Source organism: Cryptomeria japonica, chromosome 7 (genome assembly GCF_030272615.1).
Source record: "Cryptomeria japonica chromosome 7, Sugi_1.0, whole genome shotgun sequence".
Classification (NCBI taxonomy): Eukaryota; Viridiplantae; Streptophyta; class Pinopsida; order Cupressales; family Cupressaceae; genus Cryptomeria; species Cryptomeria japonica.
In genome coordinates, this window is record NC_081411.1 from 608,093,048 (window position 1) to 608,117,961 (window position 24,914).

The 24,914-nt window shown below is 37.6% G+C and overlaps 1 pseudogene; it reads right to left on the reverse strand.

Annotated features, from left to right (window-relative positions):
* Positions 1–1,155: 1,155 nt before the first annotated feature.
* Positions 1,156–24,914, reverse strand: part of LOC131060637 (uncharacterized) — an 84,099-nt pseudogene continuing 60,340 nt past the window's right edge.

Consider the following 24,914-nt stretch of genomic DNA (forward strand, 5'->3'; position numbering starts at 1 on the left):
ACTAGAGGTTTTTTCATTGCTTCTTTTGCTTCCTCTGATAATCGTGACTTGGTGTTGGGTAAGTTGTGGGCCTAGGGAGTTAACTCTCTATCGGTCAAACCCTAGACAACTTCTTTTAACCCTCTTACTGAATCACTTAATGTGCATTCAGTGTGGGTTCGTCTTCTCAATCTTCCTCTCCATTTTTGAGAGGATTCTTGTTACGAGGCCATTGGCAACTCTCTCGACCGATTCTTGAAGGTTAATGATTTCACGTCCCTCATGGGTCATTCTACTTTGGCTCGCATTTTAATTGGCATTGACATCTCTTTGCCTCTCCTTGGGAGATGTGGTTTTTATGGTTGGGGATAGGCCATGGACTCAATCGCTAGATTATGAGAGCCTCCCCTTTCCCTATCGTAGATGCTTCTCAACTGGCCATCTAGCTTTGGATTGTTCTCTCCCATCATAAAGGTGCTACTACTTGGTGGAAAGATGCTAATGTTGATCATTTGGCTGTCAAGGCTCCTGATTCTGATGACTCTTCACATGTTGATGATGACTCCTCCCAAGTTGAGGTTGTGCCTCTTTCTACTACTTTGGCCTTTGTTGCCCCCTTGGATCCTACTAGTGTGGCCTCCTCGGACCTTGAGGCTCTTTCTCCTGTTGCTCCTGTTCTGCAACAACTATCTGCTCTTGTTGAGTCTGCTCCAAGTGTTGTTCTGCAACAGTCTACTCCAAGTGCTGACAGTCACTTGAAGGGGATTTCCCCACTTGTCCCCTCTTTACCCGCTTGTGCCCTCTGGCAATGATGTACCTAATAATAGTATTGCCTAGATTGTTGTTTGTCACGGGCGTAAAGGTAAATCTTCCCCCCACGCCCTCCCCAAACTCTTTCGTGTCGAGTTTTGGGTGAGTCTACCCACTCTTAAGGTGGGTCTTGCTTTTGTATCGGGTCAGCACCCTTGTTTTGCTAACTTTCTTTTATGCAGCCAATGGTCCGTTTGTATACAGGGCCAGCACCCTTGCTTTGCTGCTTGTCTTAATCAAAAACAATAATTTGACATAGTATGTTGTTCTTAATGAAATATGGAATTACACATAAAATAGGAGTGAGATATTTACAAAATCATTACACAAGGTACTCCTACCCCATAGATCTGGTATGAATCTCCAAAAATAAGAACTCATAATTACATGCTTCTGCTAACGATCAGAGCGAAGAACATGAACAAAACTTTTGAGAAGGTATTGGATAAAACATACAATGATAGATATCTCAACATTTTGCATCCTCTCCAAAGTTTAAAGCATAGACCCTGCCTACTTTCCACTGACATTCATGACGAATGGGAAAATTGGTAGTGAAAATATATCCATTTGGGCAACCAAAGGAAAAATGAAACAATATGAAAACCAAACCAGGAGTAGACCCCACAAATGATTCTTCACATATGCAGGCTCTTTCAAGAAAAGAAAAACAAGAATGATACTGCAAATAAAATCTTAAGATCAAAGCTTCATAACTATAACACACTTGCAACTTGGGTACCCAATTTCAGTTGAAGTTCTTTGACCTGAGAGCATACTTCAATGTGTTTCCTCTCATATGCTTCTAGAAGATAGTTTTTTCCATTAATTAATTGCTTAAGCTCAGCAATTTCTGTCTACAAGTCTTTCACGCTTCCTATGATATATTCATATGTAGCTGTCACTTCCTTTCTGTCTGATGAAATGCATTGCAGGTCCTCTACAATATTCCATATTTTAACATTTGTAATTCTCAAATTATACCTCTGTCCCTGCTCCTGTTCTTGAAATCTTTGACTTTCTTCATTGCAGAACTTGGCATCACCAACTGCAGAACCATAGGTATCTTCCATTGATCTCTTTATTGAATGATCTAGCAGCCGGACCTGGTCCAGGGGGACAAGGCATATCTACTACATTACCTGCACAGTGATAAGCAAGTGCTTTGCGCAATCGCTGAATTTCCCTTTCTACTCCAAATAAATCCCTGTTTGCAGTATCAAGTTATGACTGTAAATTTTCCACATGCGAGAATTGACTACTTATTGTTTGCTGCTGATAAGTGATTTGAGCCTGCATCTCTAAAATCAAGGCATCTCTTCTTTTTACCTGCTGCCTCAATCTACATGCCAAATCACACTTAGCAAACAAATCAAGACTTGTGTCTGATGTGCAAACTGATTCTGATCTGTTGGACTGCTGTAAATGCTCATTAGACAAATCAAGTTGCTCTATATTCTCCCATAAAAGAATATTTTCTCTACTGTTGGAAGGCATTAAAATTTCTGATAGATTGTGTTGTTGCAAGGCAAGGGTGTGTGAACCTTCATTTTCACATTGGCAGATAGCATCCTGAGGCCTTATCTTCATCTGTACCATCCCGTGAGAACCACCTTCAAGAACAAGCACTCACCATTAAATAAATCATGTTTCATATGCTCAAAATAAATATTGGCAAGGTAAACATGTGTAATTGAACAAAGAAAACAATTGGCAAGTGATCTTCAAATTAGTTAACCATGGAAAAATTTAATTCATAAATGTTTCAGCATTCAGGATTGCAAAATGTAGAAATAGACATAATTATGGTGTGAAAGAACCATGAAATGTTTTTCATCAGCCATATAAACTGATGGCTACATCTGAATATACCATACGAAATCACAGTTTCAATGGTATATTCATACAAACTAAATAACTGTTAAATATTTATAACATAACATATGACTGGTTACAAAAAAATACCATGCTATTATCAACGTAATTAAATAAAAAGAAAGATAACTTTCCTACAAGCATATTACATGAATCACAGAGAATCTACGTCAAAGCTGCTGCTAAAATCAGTGTTAAGTTAAGGAAAACCTCTAAAAAGGAATGAATCCAGTGTACTATTTAACAGATATGGAAACCTGTAAACTAAGTGACAACCTTGATATATCCTATTAAAATTTTAATATCCAAGTTAAGAAAGATTATACAGGCTGCTGTAGATACATATCCAACAGTGGTCAGATTGGTAATAGCCAGGCACACATTATATCCCAGCATCCCATCCCTGAGACATTAGGGATATCTCATAAATGTCCCTTTCTTTTTACTTGTCAGAAAGGGGACTCCCATATAGAAATCGACATAATATCGAATCCCTCTTGGGTCAACATAGACTTTAAATATAATTTAAAATTATATCCCAAAAAATATTAAACAAGCTCAAGCAAAACAATTTTCTTTAGAGCACAAACAAACAAGAGATGGAAAAAAAGCATTCACTGTTCACAGCAGCATAGACGAAATATTTTCTACTGAATCTTACTGTATGGACTATCTACTTCGTTGCATTTGATTTTGATTTGGTAACCAGATACAATGATTAACCAATTTCAGTTTGCTCGTTCTTAATTTCATTGTGTTTACATGTAATGGGATTATTAACTAAAAATAATAATATATGACTTGAAACTCATCCCTCAGTGTCCCTTAGAATCATTAGGGGTGGAGTGCCTTCACCATATATACCCAAGATATCGTCATACCCCACCTCCCAAATCCACAAAATTTGAGGTAATATAGAAGCAGAGTCCTCACCTTGCCAGAGAGACTGTATCCATCGTTCATGCAGATTCAGAAGAGAGCCCGTAATCTCTCCAACTCAAGTTCTTAAAACTGAAATATTATTAATACATAAAACAAACACACAATAAACAGTGTACCATCCTCATAATAATATTTTCAATATCAGATGTTGAGATAGCAAGTGCTCATAGTACTCAAAACAATTTCAAAGATCTAAAGATCTTATCAGTAGGTTTGCTAATGTAGAATAATGACATCCAAATTTCCAAGCCATAAGCTGCTTCTGTTTCTAGATACTGGAACCCTTGCATGTATATAAAGGTAATAAATATCATCATTCATTAAATTATAATAATAATAGAGAAGGTAATAAATATTTCTTTTAGAAATGATCCTTCCCAATATTTTTTTAGTACAGTGCACTAGATTGAGTGGTAGATGTGAAGTGCTGACTGCACTGATGTTCCTACGTTGAAATCCCCCTAGGAACCACTAGGCCAGGCATTAATGTAGTAAATGAAGTGTGCCTATTCCATTCCTAGGGAATGGACCCCATTTGTGTTCTAGGGTCCATTCTACCTTTATTTTCCAATCAAAAAAAATATTGCTTTTAGAAAGTCATTACAAAATGCGCAAATGAATTGTAGGACCTTATGATCAATAATAAGCATAAAGACATCAGAAATCTCGGAACAACAAAATAAAGAGACCATATTGGCCATACAAGGCACCCTGATAATGATCTCAATCATTTAAGGAACTGCTACCATTACTGTTGATAAATGGTTGTCATTGATGTCAAAGTGCATTTGATGAAGGTCAAATTTATGGCACTTCTTATAGAGTTTTTGTTTGTAAGGAAAACTGATTTTTTGTCTACATGGGCTGACCCATGTTAAGCATCCTAAAGGAGAAAAATATTAAATAAAATTCAAAAACAAATATGGTTGACCCCCTTTAGAGCTTCCCTTATTTAAGGGAATGAAATTAATTTTTTGTTTGGGTCCTTATTTAAGAAAATGAAATTAATTCTTTGTCTGGGTCCCTAAGAGGGACGACCTCCTTGGGCAAAGGAATTAAAACAAAGTTAATAAAATACTTGCTGTTTGGGCTGACCACATTGGACAAAGGGAATTTAAAATTATATATATATATATATAGATAACTTCTTGTGTGGCCAACCTATTTGAGGAGTTGCAACTGTTGGTGGAAAGGTGTTTGGTGGATATAAATAAGAGTTTCTTTCGGAGTTTTAAATGCAAAAATTTCATTGAATATTATTTTCATTCAAGGCAGATTCAAGCAGACTTCGAGAGCAATACTGAAGAGTTCAAGTGTGCAGATTATTTCAGACATTAATGTGCAGATGATTTCATACTTGTGAGCAGACTCGTGAGCAGCTTATTTCAGACCTTTTCAGCAGAAAATTATGAAGAGTATAAGCAGATCTTTAAGGTGATTTATTGCAGACTTTAAGGGTGATTAGTTGCAGATATTGATGAGGTAGTAGACACTAGCTCAAAGAGTGAACACAACGAGTAGCAATTAGAGCATGATAATAGTGCTATAGGAGATATGGCGCATGGTACTATTCCTACATTATCAAGAGTTCCTAAGTATCACCCTTTCAAAGTGAGAGCAGTCTTGAAGGGACAGCAAGTTACATGCTTAGTTGATAGTAGAGCAACTCAAAATTTCATTGATGAGGGTTTAGTGGTGAAGAGTGATAGGCTAAAACTGAGGTAAAGAATAAAAGGAATTAATAACTAGATTCAGTTTGGTCTACATGTCAATTTGGGGCGTAAACTTGTGAAAGATGTCGTGGCCATCTGCACAAGGGTTGTAAACTTGTAGGTAGTGAGATGGGTGAGGATGAAAATAAAGCTAACGAAAATCACGAAAACTACTTAAGTGAAAATCTAATCTAGTTTCTATTTTCTGATTCTAAGACAGGAACTGCAACAGGAACAGAATGACAGGAACTGCAACATGAATAGAGTGACAAGAACAGTCCAGCAATGTGTTACAATAACAACAATAGTCTATGACAGTAATAGTGGAAACTATTACAAGAATAGTAGCAAAAATTGTTACAAGAACAACACAAACTATTACAGGAATAGTATCAGATGCTGTTACAGTAGCAAAAACTATTACAGCAGCAAGAACTGTTACCAAAAACTGTGACAGGAAGTGTCACAGTCTAATAAATACAAGCAACCTATGTATACTTAAAACAAGATTCGCACTTTAAATATTTCAACAAACAAACTAATATTTAACAGATTATCAATACCTGGAACCAATATAACCAGATCACAGCTAATTAAATGACAAAAGCATTACAGAAAATTAACACACTTTGTTGAATTAAATCAACTAAACTAAATCACCGAGTAACCCAAGAAGTGGGCCCTGCCCCCTTGGTTTACTGGGTGATAGAATGATTTGCTGCAAACTCTTTTACTCCAAACCAGCTGCTATGTATTATTTCTGTTCTGAAAAATACATTCTCCTTTCTCATGCCATTTCTTATGTATCATATAAGAAAGACATTTACTAATTTACATAATGCTTCCCTATGATCTCTCCACAAAATCAGATCTCAAATGAGGGAATCGTGCAAGATATTTCTAACATGTTAGGTTTGTTTGGTAATAAATAACCAATATATCAAATTGGTTTTAACAATATTTATTTTTATCCCATGGCTATAATAATAGGTATCATAAGAGTTGTTTATGGACAGCATATATTACGTTTAGTTTATGGCCATTACAATAGAATGCTATAATATATCTTAAAAAAATATAGTGAACATTTATTGGTTGGACATAATTCGCTGGAAAATGCACCCACATCACAAGTCACAAGAACCATGTCACAGGTGTGACAGGAAGTTTGTCACAAGTCACAGGAATCATGTCACAAGTGTGACAAGAAGTCTGTCACAAAAAGTCTAGCATGTGAAAATGGCTAAAATGTGGCATAAAATGGGACATAAATAGCTCTCATCAAAGAGAGGATTGCAAGTTGAGGATTTTCCTGGATTCAATGTCATGGACATGTTAGTAGTTAGTACATTCTATATTTAGGAGGAATGCTTTTTTAGCTTAAGTTCACTTAATTGAGCTAATTTTTAGTTTCTTTAAGCTAATTTTAGTTTCCTAATTTTGCATTAGGGCTTCTCTTGCTTTCTATAAATAAAGTCTTTATGCATTGTTTTATTCATTCTATAAACTTTGCTGTTGAGGAAATAGCAATTCTTTTCTTGTTGCTTTCATTTGTGTAAGGTGTTCTTCATTTGTTGTTTGATCTTGCAAGATTGTGTTGCAAATATCAACAACGTCATATCAAAGCATGTATTCAGAAAACCCCTTCTCAATCTTTGAGGGTTTCTTTTCTCACAAGCATTATAAGATCCCAGATCTAGCCTTCTTTGTGGATTTGGAAGTGGGCATTTCTTTTGTCCACTTTCAAGACAAAAAGGCCTCACCATTGCATTCATAGCATCCCAAAACCTACAAATCAATTGTTGTTTCATCAAAATTTGAGTTAAGTTTTTAGGTCTTTTTTTCTGAAGACATGCATTTTGAGGCAAGATCCAGGGGTTAGCAAAAAATTTGGGCACTTTGGAGCAAAATGGACATTACCATTGCATTTGCAACATCCCAAAACCCACAAATCAATTGTTGTTCCATCAAAATCTGAGCAATTGACTTTTTGGGTCTTTTTGGGGGGCACAAGATTCAAAGTGGCTTCCAACTTTAACCAAAAAATATGTGCATCCTAGAGCGAAATGGACTGCATTATTGTGTCTGGAGCAACTAAAAACCTACAGATCAATTGTTCATTTGCAAAAATCTCAACAACAGACTTTTTTGGGCAATTTTCACGAATGCTCGTTCAAGAAATGGACTGAACAAGATCAACGGAATGCCAGAGTGCATCAAGACACAATCACCTTTCTCTCAAATGGATATCCCTCAAAACCAAACTAAGGCAAAGCAACTAAGCTAAGGCACACTTAAAGCAAACCAAACTAAGCAAGACTAAAAGCAGACTAAGCTAAGGAAAACCAAACACACCGAAAGCCAGCTAAACTAATGAAAACCAAGACTCTAACTAAGGCACCAAAAGCAAGGAAACCTATTCTAATTATGTACAAAGTAGACGTTGGGAGGAACTTAGGGTTTGAAAATAGTGTTTAAGGAATTGCCCATTGACGGGCAATGGGACATCCTCACCTATCAAGGTCTTCAGTTTAAAGGCATTCTCCCCCAAGATTTCTAAGATGTAATAAGGACCCTTCCAAAGTTTGTCGAATTTTTCATGCTCACCTCTTTTCTCATGGGCTTTATTCCAATATAGCACAAGGTTAGAGATTCTAAAGGCTTTAACTCTTGCTTGCCTATCAAACCATCTTTTTACCACCCCTTGATGTTTAGCGAAATTCTCTAAGGCCATATCCCTCTTTTCTTCCAAGTTCATAAGTTGTGTCAATCGAGCTTGAATCCTATCTTCACCTTGCATGTAATCCTGAATAAATTTTAACGTTGGAATTCTTAATTGTACTGGGAAGACAAGATCTTGTCCATACACTAAAAAGTAGGGAGAAGTCATGTTGTGACCTTTTTCACACATCGCCCCATTGCAAATGGGGACCCCCTTTTTTTTTGCTTTTTAGGGTTTTGCTTTGGCATCGCAACTGCTAATCACCAATCTTTTTGCAAATGAGTTAGAGTTTTTGAGAATTCATCCCAAGCCAAGTTGAGAAATCATGCTCAGAATCATGTATGAATGTTGTCAAAGTGCTTAGAAGGTCTAAAGGACGAGGATCGCAATTGCTTTGAGTCATTTCTGACAACTTTCTATTTTTAGAAATTTCTATTTTTTCTGCTTTTTTGAAAGTAGAATCTGGGTTTTGTTCCTCAGATCATTTCATCTCTGCCCATGTTGTCGGAATTTGAAAATCTTGTCTCAAGGTATAAAAAACAAGGCTTCGAAATTTTTGTTTTTTTCTGAGATTAGGGTTTTGTTCATTAGGTCATATCAATCCTACCCATGTCTTCAGATTCGAAAAATTTTGCTTCCAAGTATAAAAAGCAAGAGTTTGAAATTTTTGCTTTTTTTTGAGATCAGGGTTTTGATCTTCATGCCATATTATCACTACCCATGTTCTCAGATTTTGAAAATTATGTCTTTAAGGGTAAAAAGCAAAATGCAAACCCTAGTTAGGGTTTTATTCCAAAAGATCAGCCATATTATCAGTGCCCATGTTCTCAGATTTCGAAAATAAGGTCTCCAAGTGCAAAAAGAAGAGCGGAAACCCTAATTAGGGTTTTGTTCCAGATGAACCAGCATTGTATCAACATGGCATGAACACTGTTGATCAAGTATTGAGGAAGAGTTTGGGTATGGCACATTGAAAATTTCGCCTAAGTTGGAGAAGTAAAAATGGCAGATGCTTAGACAAGCTCGTCAAGGCTCAAAGTCAGACAAATAGTAAGGCAGAAGGTAGCCATATCTTTCCCATTCTTCATTAGAAATATGGAAGAATCTTGTTCAGCTGCGCAGGCAACTGAAAGTGCCAGGCTAGAGATGCAATGGTATCCTTTCACATTCTACCAATCCAGAACTAGTTATGATCCTCACAATAACATCAGATCAGCAAAGGAGGAAAGATTCACACATAAAATAGATATAGAAAATTTATGGGCAAATGCTGCTGATGAGTATGAAATCAGGAAAAGGTTATATTCCAGGCCATCAATAAATTTCATCAGAGAGACTCAACCTTTTCTCGTAACAGATCAGTTAGAATATAGCGAAGAGCATACTCAACCTGGCTTTGATGAGCATGCACCCCTTCCTCCTATCAATTGGTCAGCACCAGAGCATACAGACTTGACCACCTTGATGCGGCCAGTCATGACATATACAAAGTGGTGGGTTAATCAGCAGTGTCACAGGCTGAAGCAAAAGAATATGATTTTGACTTATAATCTGATGGGAGTGGCAGAAGGATATTCTTCAAATGAAGAAGCAACACAAAATGCCAGACCAAGCGAGAGTGCAAAAAGGAAAGGTAAGGCAGTTGAGAATGAAGAACCTGCTCAGAAGAAGCAAAGGATAGAACCATCTCGTTCCGCCACATCAAGGAATGAGAAATACATATTAACTGTTGATGAATCATTGGCTGGAATAAAAATTCCTTCTTCAGTTCATGAGGAAAATGCAGAATCAGTCCATCAGGAAGATGCAAAACCACCATCTCCTACTGGCACAGAAATCCTAGAATCTGAGCATGACATGGATATTGAAGAGGGAAAGTTTCAAGAAGGGATGATTTCTGCTCTTCGGGGTATTGCACGTGACAAAGAAACAAAGGATGACCAAGAGGTAGAAGGCATTGAGCAGCCCGTTGTTCTTGAATGGTTGAGGGAGAGATTAAAGATGAACACACCAGTAGTAGAAGAACAAGAAGAAGATGACATGACAGATTTCTTGGCCAGACTAGAGCAAACTGCTATGAAGAAGCCAGCCAAGAGATTTTCTACCATCCAGAGAGATGAGACAGGCAACCGCACAGTGCAGATAGTTGTGCCAAAGGTGAACAAAGCAAAGGGAGACATTGCTCCTCATGAGTATGAGATCACCACTTTTGACTTAGGCCCAAGCACAAAGGCCCAAGTAAAAGAGGACTTAGACAATTCAGTTGCTTCCATGAAGGCAAAACTGGATGAAGAGACACAAAAGAAAAATGAACATAAGAGAGAAGTTGAGCGCTTGAAAGAATATATTCGGCAGTTGACTACTAAGCCACTTGATCAATCCAATCCAGAAGCTCTCCTACTTTTGGATTCACACAAGGTAGTCAAAGGTTCTAAGGAAGATGCAGTAACAGCCAGAGAAACTAGAGATTGGATAGAAAGTATAAGAGAAGAAGCAGTCAAGTTCATAGAAAGAATCTCATCAGCATATGATCAAACTTCTTCTTTGCTTTCCAGGATTGAGAACATGGCAGAAATACTTCCAGGATGTCCAGGATAGAATCATTCCATCCCTTAGAGAACTGAAAGGAATCTCACCTCAAGAGTTGGTTGATCATAAAATAATTGAAGCAGGGGCTGCCTATGATTTCAACAGTTGGCACTGGACACTGGTTACACAGAATGAAGTCTTGGAGAAGGTGAAAGATGATGCTGATAGACTAGAAGGACATATAAAGGCGATTCAAGACAAGATCTTCCTTGTAGTTACAAAAATGATTGGGAAGGATACCATCCGAGAGAGCGATATGCAGTTGGAAAATTTGAAGGTCAGAGTTCAGGACATCTTCTTTGCCATCACAGGACCAATCTTGAAGAATAATTTGGTTAAGGCGTCAAACCTCATGTCCGTTAAAGATGTCTTTCACAAACAGGAATTGAACTGGGAGATCACCTTTTCTTTGTGTGAAGATGACTTGGAAGGATTAGAGTTTAGGATCAACATGTTGCCACATGTCACCATGGAGGAAGTGGACCAAATTGTGTCCAAATTTATTGAATATCAGAAGAAAGGGATACAATCCTAAAAAATAGCATCTTTTGCCATTTGTCTCGTTTGAAGTTGATCTTGGATTTTATTTAGGAAACTTTATCTAGGGTTTGGTTGTCTAGATTATCAGTCGTCAATCTTAGATTGATCTCAGCCATTTATTTTGCTTTTAAAAACTCTATATAAACTCGCTCTCTCATTTCATTTCAGTGTGGAGAGATTTATGAAATTGTTGCATAGAGCTATTTGAGTAATAAAAGTTCATTATCAGTAGTGTCTTGAAATCTTTTTATTGCTAAATGGTTGCATACTCCCTTCAACACTTAGATTAGATTTGCTTACGTAATTTGTTTTCAAGTTGTTAGATGAATGATAGATCTAATAAGTATTGATTGGTGAAATTTTGCTCATACTTTTGTTGGATGGACGATTTCCTTTCAATGTGTAAAGTTAGCCTAAGCTTTTAATATGGATGTTTAACTTCTACTTGGAATGATATTTGTCCAAGTGTGAAAATCTTAAGCATAACCTTAGAAGATTGCACCCGCTTTGTGTAGTTGTCCGAGTGTGGTGAAACAAAGTGCCATTACCAGCTTCACTCAGTCTTTACCATCTCTTGAGTTCATAGGAATAGCTTAGAATAGTATAGAATCCCTAAACCCTCATCCCTTTTATCTCTTTTTGAAGTCCTAAACCAGAAAATCCAAAAACATAGAGCATAAATAGTTAAATCTGCCTAAGTTCAACTTGTGAATGATACTAGTTGATAAGTGTAAGTCCCCCTTGAGATTTTCAGCATACACTACTGTTGTGACCATTTCACACATCGCCCCATTAAAATGGGGACCCCCTCTTTTTCGCTTTTGTTTTGCCTGTTCTTCTCTCTGCTTTTAGGGTTTTAAGTGAGTGAGTGGTCTGGTTGGGCTAGGGCTAAACCTTAGGGGTTTCTTTTGGATATTATTCAAGCTGAGTCCAGACAAATTTTGGAAGTTATTAAACGTCCTCCCGAGGATTGAGATTGAGTCGATAAGGTAAGTCTGTCAGGAGGTCAGATAGGTCCCAGGTTAGGTCTAGTCAGGGTTTTTTGGGGAAAATCCAAATTTTGTCTAAATGTTAGCATTTTGAAGATAAAATTGTGTATTCTTGCCTAGGTAAATTTTGATCATTTTTTGGAGGCAAGATGATGCCTGAAACAGAGAAATCGCCCCTGTCCTTCACTGGAGGCCCAGGGCGAATTTCATTCTAAGTGCAATTTCTTATTTTGCGAGGGCTTGCTAACTGATTCCTGGCCTTGAAGATGACCTAACTCTGCCTTGTGAAATGATTGGAGATCTAAATTTTGAATATTTTAGCTAGAAAGGACAAAAATCGCTCTCGTCCCTCACCTAGGGACCAGGGCGAAAATGTTACTTAATGCATATTTGTCACTGACTTTTCTATTTTGTTTTGTGCAGGGTCTCCCAGAGTGATGATCGAACGTGACTTGATACTTTTGAAAATTTTGAAGGCACAAAAATGGTGAATTTTGAAGGTTGAAGAGAAAAGCGCTCCTGTCCCTCTCCAAGGGACCAGGGCGAAAAGACTTATTTGAGTCATTCCTGGCTTTGTTTGGTCAAATTGAAACATCAAAGGCATGGCGGAGGACGAAATGAACATGATAATGCATCCAAACTTGATTAAAAACAATGAAATGATGAAGTTTTTGCCTAGGAGGTCAAAAGTGCTCCTGTCCCTCACTGAAGGACCAGAGCGATTTTTTTTATATGCACAATTTTAGACCTTTCTTGGACATTACCTCTTATTCATAGCGTCAAGTAAGATGAAATCTTCCCTAGCAAAGGAATTTCGAGATGAAAAATGAGACAATTTGGCCTAGAAGGCAAAAAGCGCTCCTGTCCCTCACTGAAGGACCGGAGCTTGAATTTCAAATTTGCACTATTTTTGCAAGATTAAAGTGATTTTATGATTTGAAGAGGTCAAGGGAAGCATGTTTTGTCCATTGAATATAATTTAAGTGGTCTACAAAGGAGTAAATCAACCCAAATGACAATAGGCGCTCCTCTCCCTCACTGAAAAACCATGGCATTTTTTCAAGTTTCTCCTCTTTGTTTGAGATTTTATGGCAAAACTTGACTTGGATGGGAAGGACGAATGATGTTTTATGCCTTAGACGCGATTGAGTGTTTAAAAGACAAGGAAATATACCATGAAGTAAAAAGGCGCTCCTGTCCCTCTCCAAGGGTCGAGAGCGATTTTCTAAAAAGTGTAAATTTCTTGCAAAAGACAAGGCAAGTTTGTGATTGAAATGAATGGAAGAAGACATGAGTAGCCCATTGAAGATAATTTGGAAAGCTAGCAAAGGACGGATAAGCTTGAAATTGCAAAAGTGCTCCTGTCCCTCTCCAAGGGACCAGGGCGAAAAACATATTATCTAGCTTTTCTCTCCAAATTTGAACAAATTGGGGCCAAGGAGCAAGTTTGAAATGATGTTTAAAATGCTTCAAGGTGGAATTGAGATGCAGGAGTTGCAAATTTTGATGACAATTGGCAAAAGCGCTCCTGTCCCTCACTGAAGGACCAGGGCGATTTTTATGAAATCAACAATTTCCCTCCGAGATTATGCTAAGGCAAAGTTGTGCAAGATGAGAGATGTCTTCTAAAGCATGGTGAACAAAGATTTGACTTCAAAATTTGAGAATCCTAGCCTAAAATACAAAAAGCACTCCTGTCCCTCTCCAAGGGACCAGGGCGAAAATCTTTGGAAAATCAATTTTGCCTTGCAAAAAACAAGTTAAGCATGCATGGAACAAGTAAAAGAGATCATTGCTTACTCCACAACGAGAATCGACAAATGAAAGATGAAGGATTGAGGACAAAAGTGAAAAGGCACTCCTATCCCTCACCCAGGGTCCAGGGCGAAAATGTCCTAAGGCACGTTCCTTCTAAAGATCAAGTGAATTAAACTCAAGACTCCAATCAAAAATGTCATTTTAAAATGCCTAGATGAAGTTTTGAACGTGAAAATGAGGAATGCAAGGCCTAGATTGAGAAAAGTGCTCCTGTCCCTCTCCAAGGGACCAGAGCGAAGTCTTTGGCATTCATTATTTTTTACCTTATTTCAACATTAATATCCTCCAAATCGCATTAGATGCCAAAATTGCCAACTTCGAAATATTTGAAAAAATTAATTAAATTGGCATTTAATAAAGGCGCATGGCATTTAATAAATTAATTTTGAGCCTTAGAAAATCGAATTTTTTTATTGTTAAGGCATTTAAAATTAATTTTTGTGAAATTAAATTTGAAAATGAAGCGCTTGAGGTATTATTTTTATTTATTTTATTAAGACAGCCTCTCTTTTTTTTCTGCAAATTTATTTTTTTAGGCCTATTTCATCAAGTCGGCCTATGGGGAGGTGAAGTGGTGAGCGCCCTATATAATAGGGGTGTTTTGAGCAATTTTAAACAATCATTCATTCATTATTTCAAGTGCGATTTGAGGAGCAAGAAGGAAGTGCGAAATCTGGTCTAGTTGGGGCGAATTTACCTCAAGTGTTGAAGACTAAAGGTGGTGGAGTTGATGCGAAATCTGGTCTAGTTGGGGCGAATTTTAAATAATCATTAATTCATTATTTCAAGTGCGATTTGAGGAGCAAGAAGGAAGTGCGAAATCCAATTACAAGTTGGATGAAAATAATTGATCTTCCCTTATGGTTATAAGAATTTAACAATCTTTTGTTGAAATTCCAAGTTGCAAAGATGAAAAATACCCATCCTTCCAAAATCGGGTTTTTAGAACCAGATTGCATGTCCAAAGTTCTTCCCATTTTCTTGAAAATGACATTCCCAAAACCTTCCCATTTTTATCCGTCCATATTGCCTATATCCATATTTTCCGTTCACGTCATTTCCCACAAGTCTAAATCTCATTTTTCACTCAATTCTCCATTTTCCATTTTACAAGTATACTTGCATTCGGGTTTTAAAAATCTGATTGCATGTTCATTCTTCCCAACTTGTATACTTGTAAAACTTTCCCCAAGATCCGAAATTGGTCAAAGTCAAATTTCCACCATTCCCATTTATTTCCCATCTTTCTCTCACAAAGTCGTGAAGTGCAAGGGTTGGAGTTCTTCACATTTGAAGAAGGAAAAATGTTAGTTGCAGCTGATTATGATGTTGCCTTAACACTTTTAAGTCTTCATCACAGTATACCAGGTTATCCTTCAATGTCAGATTTGCCATCCTCTCCTATTCCAAAGAAGATGAAGTATAAATATGACAAGTACCAGAATGAAGTTTCACCTTCGCAAGTTTCCTCTCCTTCAGATCACATTAAGGACACGGAGATAGGGCATGTGGACATGTCAAAATTCATCAAGAGAGTGGAGGATCCGCAGGATAGCAATATGCAGCATTTGTTGGACAGCCACATCCATCATGCATCTTCTTTTCCAGTGGCTGCCCTAGAACCTGAATTTGTTCTCGCTTGCACCCATCACTTGGACAAGGAGACGAGAACCATTAAAAATGATGATGGTGAGGCAATAATCCGTCTTGATGCAGATACAATTGAGAAAGTCTTCAAGATACCACCAGCACCTGTTTATATGGAAATTTAAAAGGATAGTGCAGCCGAGTACTATGTAAAAAGGGAAAAGGACTGCAAATGTCATATTAACAGGGGGATTCATGAGCCACAAGCCGCCTTCACAAGGTGGGCTAAGTTGTACTGTTGTGACTTTAAGTGGGAAATTGGAGACATCATTACTCTCCTTAGCAGGATGATGGGTCTTGAACACTCTAATGTTTTTGAGTCATGGATGTATCAGTTTACCATGTTCATAAGGCAATCCCATCATATCTCATGGGGAGAGATTATCAGTGATGCTTTGTGTGAGCAACTTGTAGCAATCCCTACCACCATGACTTTCTACATGAATTCATACTATGTATTTGGCAGCATCACTCAGACATTTCCCTGGTTTTTCTACCAAGGGTGATTGCTCGCTTATACCTGTGTGGAAATATTATGATCAGCTACCTTTGAGACCCAACAGATTACATTTCAAAAGAGTTCAAGATGCATTCTTTGGTTACTTCATGTGCCAGTTTGACAAGACTCTAAAGAACAAAAGGGTGTCAAATGAAGCATGGGAAAGAGTCAATGAGTATGGGTGCTTATTTCTCCAATTCCCAACTTTCACTTATGTGAGAGTCGGATGCTACAGTGGGCAGCCATACATACTCCCTAGATACACGACCGATAAAATCATTCGTATGGAGTTGGGAAGACAGATCATGGCTATGCACGCTCATCAATCTGTCAAATATAAGGTTGGAATGGGGATTTCTACAACAAACCCATTGAAAATTGGCCGGTATTCTCTTGTCACATCCATCAAAGCCAAAACTATGGAGACTGAGATGCAAGAGATTAAACTCAAAAGGTTTAAGTCCAAGGCAGATTTTGATTACCGAGGTATGAAGGAAAAGATCAAAAAGTCCTTCGTGCACGTGCATCGTATTGAGGATATCTGGGTAGATCTTCGTACAGAAATGGAGGTTCTCAAGATGGACTACTGCAGGCTTACTGTTGAGCAGGTTATTGACCTGAACCTGGTGGACATTCCGCAAGGAATGATTGATGATGGTCATATGCTCGATCCAGAGTACGTTTCACGAAGGGTTGAGGAAGCCCCACTTCCTTTAATCCAATGGTCACATAAAGAATGCACATCCATTCTTGAAAGATTTCAGCCTATCTTGGCTAACACCAACACTTGGCTCAGAGGTAATGGTGTTAGACTCATCAAGATCAAGGTTGGGAAAGAAGATGACTCTACGGGGCCTCTTGGACATAAGTCTAAGATTCTTGACAACAAAGAAGGTGCATCATCTTCAGGCACCAGGATCAAATTGTGGGTTAGTCGGGCAATAGTCCTTCCTCCCGAGGACGCGACAATTCATGCAAAAGAAAAGTCACGGCTTCATGTTCATGTGATCGATCCTGATAACCCAGAAGAAGGACAACAATCAAATGATGCTCCTAAGTGTTTAGCTTCGGACTCACCTCATGAGATTCCTTCCTTAGTTTCCATGGAGATGCCTCTTTCTCCTCCTGGCATAATAGTGGAAGAGTCTCCTCAGAATGTCGTTCCTATTTCAGCAGTTGAGCCGCCTCCTAATCATCAACAAGAGAGTTTGTTGGAAATTCCTGAGGATACTCCTGCATGTATCCATTTGTCAGAGATTGATACCTCTACTTCTAGCTTTGAAGAATTTATGAGGCAATCTTCATGCCCATTGGTTACTGAGCGAACCATGGTCGCCATCCAAATAGATACTCCTCCCAAGGTGACCACGGTTGTTCAAACAAAAACTATTTCTCCTTCGCCTTCAGCAGCTACTAGAGGAGAACTAGTTGTTTTACCTCCATGGCTTAGTTCTTTTACCCCAAAGAGGAAGAAGCGGGAAATCTCTCATAATGTCTCTGACTATTAGCAACTCAAATAGTCTAGGCCCAAGGTTGCTAAAAAGGCCAAGACAATCTCAAGAGTAACTGTTGACAGTAATAAGATGAAAGTGATAGAAATTGTTGAGCCCCTTGCGAATAAGCCACGTGAGGCAATGCAAGCTGCTGATTATAGGGTTACAAGGATAGAATTGGGTAAACAAACGCATGAAGTGGTCAAACATGATGCCCAGCAATCCGTAGCCTCACTAGTGCAACAGTATGATGAACTTCTAGCAAAGAAAGACAAGCTAGAAGAGGAGAACCGCAAACTTGCTGCAGCTGTTCATAAAATTACAAAACCTGCTGGTGAAGGGAGTAATCCTACAAGTTCTTCCGGTTCCCAAGAATCAATTCGAGGAGTTGAAAGAGTTGCTCAGAAAGTACAAGCGTTGGATTCTTGGGTGGATCAACTTCATTATCTGTGTGCACAAGTGCTAAAAGACATTTTCCAAATGATGTCTAAGTTGGAGACCATTGAAAAAAAATTGAATCACACCTCTGAGACTTTCAAACAGAATTTGGAAAGGGTTGAAGGTAGTTTGACAATTTGGCACACAATGCCCCAACAACAGTTGAGTTTCTTCAGGGGCATGCCATTATTCCTTCTAGGGTCATGTATTTGGAATTTGAAGAACTTCTGGAGAATAAAGCCCTTGTTCTCAAATCCCTCATTGATGAGATTGATGATGCAATGAGATTGCGGATTGAAGTATTCCAAGGTATTGTTTCCCATTGTGAGAAGGCCTTTTTCAACATAATGAGTCAGAATGGAGAGTAGATACCAGAAAAAGAAGTGCTCGAAGATCTACAAATGAGAATTCATAATGAATGGAGAAGCGAACAATTTACAGGTGCCTCGATTCAAGTTTTGATGAAACATCAAATCTTTTTGCACGAAATCCAGTCCATCTTGGAGAAGAACGACTCTATGCTTCTTCGATGCCATGATACCATTATGAAGTCCATGGTTGTTGCCAAGAACACCCACGAACCAAATCTTGCTGAGCTACAAATGATCATCCAGACGTTCGAAGGATTCATGTCTTCACATGCTGCAGCTTAAGTGTTTTTCAACACTTAGTTGTATTTTTCCAGAATTGTAATCTCTTAGTTGTAGTTTTTCTTTTGACAAATTACATGTAAAAAACCTTTTGTAAGTTGCACGTCAAGTCTTTACTGCACTTTTATAATTACATGTAAGGCAACTACAAGTTGTGTTCAGTTAGGACTGTAGTTGGAATAAGTCATAGTTAGTTATTGAATAAGTCTTGGTGGTAGAGGGAATCTCTCAAGTTAGTTAGGATCCTCTCACCTTTTTCTCAAGACTCTTCTATAAATACTTGAAGGGTCTATTGTAATCTTTATCTTTTAGAAAACAAGCAAAAACTCTGCCAAATTTACAGCAAAGAAGTCTTTGAGCTTTCATGTGTGAATTCAAGAATTGAAATAAATAGAAGGAAATTGCTCAAGCTTTGAGTCTTTGTGCTACATTCTTGAGTTTGTGTTCTATTTTATCTTTCTTGCACGTGTTTCTTCAAGAGCTTAATCGAATTTGATTTGCAATCTTTGTGCTGCAAGTATTTGAGGTTAATATAAATTAGAATAAATATTCTTTTGAGAGGAGCTGTAAGACTTTGTGTTTGCACTTATTCTTAAGAGAGTTTAGAAGCAGATTTTGTAAGAAATAGCTGTGAGTCTTTGAGCTCGTACTATTTCCTACTGTTTTATGTAGAAAAGAATAAGCTATTTCAGTCTTTGAACAGTTATAATTTGTTCTTGATAGCGTTAGTATAGCAAAAGGGTAGATAGGACTTCACATAATCAAGACTTTGAGCTTGATATTGCTGTCCCGCCCCGAAGGAAGTGACGGAAGTCTTTGAACTTTCAGAAAACTTCATTTTCTTTCCCTTATTTCATTTCAAAAGTTGTTACTGCTGTTTTATGTTAAAGTGCTATCACTTTTCTGTGAAGAGAAAAGGATATTGGTTTTCTTGAAAGAAGATTGTTGCCCCATCCCATTTTATTTTTAAAGTTGTAGATAGATAGGGGGAGCCTTCCATTAATTAGGAGAGTTTTACTCACACTGTGGTTGAAACCAAAATTTTGTATATTTCCCCAAGTGTACAAAATTTTCAACCAGCAATCACTTCTCGTGATAATTATTAATTATTAATATTAATTAGTTATTTTTTTAATTATTAATCAAGTTGGCTGGACTAACGTTCTTTTATTATATAAATATATATCCTATACGAGTACCTAGGTATGGGAGTATGCATACATGATCGTATACGTACTACTGCAGTCAAGTATTCGTAGGGAGTATAGGTCACATATATATAAATATAAATAAACATGTAGATTTAATTAATTTATAATTATATGGCAATGTTTATTTTTAATTAAATAAATTATCTTTTGCCAACTTAAAATTGGCATCTCTATAACCAAGTGAGGGTTATGTGAAAGGGAGATATGAAGTTTGTCCCTCCTTAAGTTGCTAAGTTTTGACTAAATTATATTATGACAAAATGGTGGGGGATATAGTTTTTAATTAACCTTATTTCATCACTCTATCTTGCCTTTTGGGAAATTATCGAGTTTTGGAGATTTGAAAAAGTATAGAGTAAGAAGTAAAAAACAAAAAAAAATGGATTAAACACTTTCAATACTCCTAAATATATATCGATTTCATTTGCAAATAAAAAAGGGAAAATAAAGCACCAAATATAAATGTTATTATGCATTCATTTTAAAGGAGGCATGGAAAGATATTTTTTCACAAGGAAGCTTCTGCTGAAGGAAAATATGTTGAAAGTGTGAGAATGGATCACGGGATTAACGTGACTCCTTGGGCGGTTTGGAAATTCCGCCTGGTATTAGGGCGTAGCAATGTTTTGGGCGAAATACTTAAGCAATAAGAAAAGGAAGGGCATTAATTATATCTCTCTTATTATTCAACCTTGACGGCAGAGAAAGGGTTTGGCTCAACATTTTCTTGTCTCCTGGCTGCGATTTTCCTTATATTGTTGGAGAATCGCCATCACTAGTCTGTGTTTATGGAAATAAGGGTTTCAGCAGAGACGATTTGGAGAAAGATTTCTTCTAAGAAATCAGGTCATATTACCTTTTCCTAAACCCTGCGAATTTGTTTTTATTTCTACCATTCATCTTAAATTTCAAGATTATAAAAGGAAAATGCAGTAAAATCTCTGTTATATATATAAATGCTTGTAGTTAAGTGTATTACTTGGATTTCATGTGGGGATTAAAACCCTTCTGCATTATTATTAAGAATACCTACGTTGTTATTTTCTGCTAGAGTAAATAATTACCAGCAAGATGAAATACCATAAAATTTGTGTAGGGTTTTGGGTAGTTGTGAATGAAATTTGGAAGAAGGTATGAATACATATATATTTGCATATATATATACTTATATATATATACAAATATGTATGTAAAGATGCCTGCAGGTCTGGAAAATCTATTTAATTACTTTCAACTTGTTGAAAAGAGAGAAAAGAAATTAAGAACATATACCTCTGTTGATGAGGGTTAAATTTGTGTAAAAAGAAAATACATATCTATTTTCTGCAGTATTTTTTATATTAAACAGTTTGTTCTCTGTTTGGAATATTAAAGATGGTATGAGTGAATGTCATTACTCCTTACCGTATAACCATGAAGTGCACACTTATATGTAGATGTATAACCTTGTGAGGGCAATTTTTTTAGGAAAGGCAAGACATCTCTATATGACAATACTGTTGTTATCTTTCTAAACAAGGAAGTTAATTCTCCAGTAGATTCGTTAGTAAATTTGAAACCAAACAGCAAACTGCAGGTCTATTAAATAGATTCACTTGCATACCGCAGTTAAACTACAGGCTTGAATAAATCTTACCCACAAAATCTCTGCTCTTCATGAAATTTAAGTCAATGTGACACAAAGGTTAAGGCCATTGTTAATTTTGTCTAAAGTAAATTAAGTCGTAAACCGTAGACACCAAGAATACTCATTGTGCATGTGAAGGTGCAGATACAGGTGCATGTATGTACCTTACTTGGGCATATATCGGCAAGTATGTACCAGTGTGATTATAACTGGTAATACTTGATGTATACGCAAAGGTAATTGTACTCACGTGTCTGTGTACGCATATCTTAACATGCACTGGTAAGTATAGTCTGACATAACGGTGCAGATTTGTATCATTCCAGGGGAGGGTGTTCTTTTTCCGAGACAACCTAATGAAGATTTTGACCTCTTAACCAAGATTTCAGAAATTTCTTTAACTAAGATGACAAGACAACCCTTAGATAAATTTATTTTATTAAGGTTAACCTCTCTAGAATAAGGGAATTTACCTATACCTAGCCTAGGAAGGCAGTGGGTGGAAGAGCGCGATTGTACATGATGCAGTTAGCATCATCATTGGGAGGTTACTCTCAAGAGGCCAGACAGAAGAGACATGTCCGGTAGGTTAAAATGCATACTTAGGTATTGTACGTACAATTGACGGTCCTCTATGCCCCCTAACTTCCCAAACCAGGGATTCAGTGGTTTCATTGTAAAACAATGCAGTCTTAATGTCTTAAAGGAGTAATAAATTAATGATACCACTTGAATATTAAAAACTGTGTCCATTGAATGCTGACACGAGAAGTTGGGCTTTAGTTTCCTCTTTTGAGTTCAATAGAACTCCTAAAACCTAGACCTATTGCCGAGAAGGGTGAGATCATTGGCAGTGCGTAAATTCGTGCTTACAGTGTAAAACCTTGGCCAAGGTGGTGATGCGTAATGCGTGCACTAGTCTGATCTTTAGCACTAGATACACCCCTAGTTAGAGCGTCATACTAGTTGGGAGTTACCCTTAGTGTATGACCGACTAAGAGTGTAGGTCCTAACAACAAGTCTCAGATGGCATTGAGTTCTCTTTTTCCTTTACCTCCCTGCGAAGGGTCGGGCCAGTCCAGAAGGATATGGCACGGGGGACTAGATAGTCCGTGGTTGGGTGGAAAAGCGCCCTAATGATACTTTCCCTCCTCACCAGTATCATGATAGAGTATGAAGTTCAGAATTTAGCATCAGTTGAAAAGTACTCTCTAAACCCTATCTCTCTTTGATTTCATGCAAGTTATTTATTTCTTAAATCTTACATGTATGCTTAATTTTTAGTTCAATGTACTTAATCTTTCAGTTATCGTTATTCATGTTCTTGTTTTGAATATAAAAAAATAAAAAATAAAATCCTTCTTGCTATGTTTATGTTAACGGCTATATTTGCAACGGTTAGATTATTTGAATTGATATCTCTTTTAAAATTTTCAGCATGTTACAATTTCGCTCCGAATCCTCTCCAAGGACAGGCCCTATAATGAGATTTTCACTCAGGACGCTCTCCAGGGACAGGACCTATAATGAGATTTTCGCTCAGGATCCTCTGGAAGGGTTAAAAGCGAAATTTGTCTTTTAGCCTCAAATTCATCATCTCTTTGCCTCAAATCACTTCTCAAGGCAAGAATACATCAATCTTCCCTCAGCTACGCCATAGGAACAAAGATCTTGGTCTCAAACATGGAGCAAAATAGAGGTTTAGGAAATTTCGCTCTGGACCCTTTGGAAGGGTCAAGAGCGAAATTTGTATTTATAGGATCAATTCTCATTCAATTTGCCTCGCACTTGTCCATTCCCCCTTATCTTATCATACTCAAGCCAACTTGCTCTCAAAGTGGTGTCCACTCAATGCTTTTGGTGAGGAAATAAGTTTTTCTAAGAATTTCGCTCTGGATACTCTCCAAGGACAGGACCTTAGAAAGAATTTCGCTCTGGACCCTTTGGAAGGGTTAGGAGCGAAATTGATGTTTTAGGCTCAAATTTTCCATTAGTGACTTCATTTTCAACCTTTCCTCATCAAAAACAAGTGTTTTGCCTTCAAAAATGCTTGGGAATGAGTTAGTTCAAAGGTTTGAGCAAGGTATAATGCTTTATGAAGAAATTCGCTCTGGACCCTTTGGAAGGGTCAGGAGCAAAATTTGGAAAATAGGGCTTGTCCTTGATAAAGTTTTCTCTTAGCTTGCTTGATTAGCTTCAAACCATCTTAGGAAAATACCTTGAGGGCAATTTGCTTTAAAATTGTGAGGAAAATACATGTTTTTGAGAAATTCGCTCTGGACCCTTTGGAAGGGTCAGGAGCGAATTTGTTCCTCTAGACCCAATTTTTCCTTCTTTTCACTCATCTGGCTTTAGACTTGTCTTTTTGAATTCTTTCCTTGCCATGTATGTCCACCATTTGATGTCCCTAGTGAAGAAATAAGTCTATTGGAGGATTTCGCTTTGGACCCTTTGGAAGGGTCAGGAGCTTAGAAAAATTTCGCTCTGGACCCTTTGGAAGGGTCAAGAGCAAAATTTGCAATTATGCTCAAATCCTTCACTTTCCATCACTTCACTTTGTTTCAGACATCAATACTCTCTCAATCACACCATAGGGATAAGGTTCTTAAGGCAAATTAGGACCAAGAAGGGAGATATAATGAAATTCGCTTTGGACCCTTTGGAAGGGTCAAGAGCGAAATTTGAGGAATTAGTCTTAGACGCCATCCAAACACTCAGACTTCACCCTCTATCACATTGTTCTCACCTTAGGACACGCCAACAAATCACCTTAAGGAAGTGCCTAGTCAAAATGTTGAATGAAAAGTGCATCTTAACAATTTCACTTAGGTACCTTTGGAAGGACAGGACCTATCTAGGAATTTCGCTCTGGACCCTTTGGAAGGGTCAAGAGCGAAATTTGTCCTTTTGCACAAATTCCTCATAGAACTTCACCTCACTTGGTTGCAACTTACTCACAAGGCTTGCATGAATCAATCTTGCCTCAATCACGCCAAAGATTTTGTTCTAGAAAGGAGATCAAAGGAAATTCGCTTTGACCCTTTGGAAGGGTCAGGAACGAAATTGGTCTTTTTGGTCAAATTCCTAACATTTTCATCATCCAATCTTGTTTAAATATGCTCACAAGGCATAAATAGGTCATTCCTCATTCAATCAGGGCATAGGAGCAAGGATTTGAGGTCTTAACTAGGGGCAAGAGAGGAGTCTAAGGAAATTCGCTCTGGACCCTTTGGAAGGGTCCGGAGCGAATTTTGCAAAAAAGCTCAAATTCTTGACCTTTCTCCAAATTTTCAACTCTAGGCTTGGTCGCTAGGCATTTCTAAGGGTAAAATAGGTCAATTTTATACCAATCAATGCCTCGAGGACAAGAAAT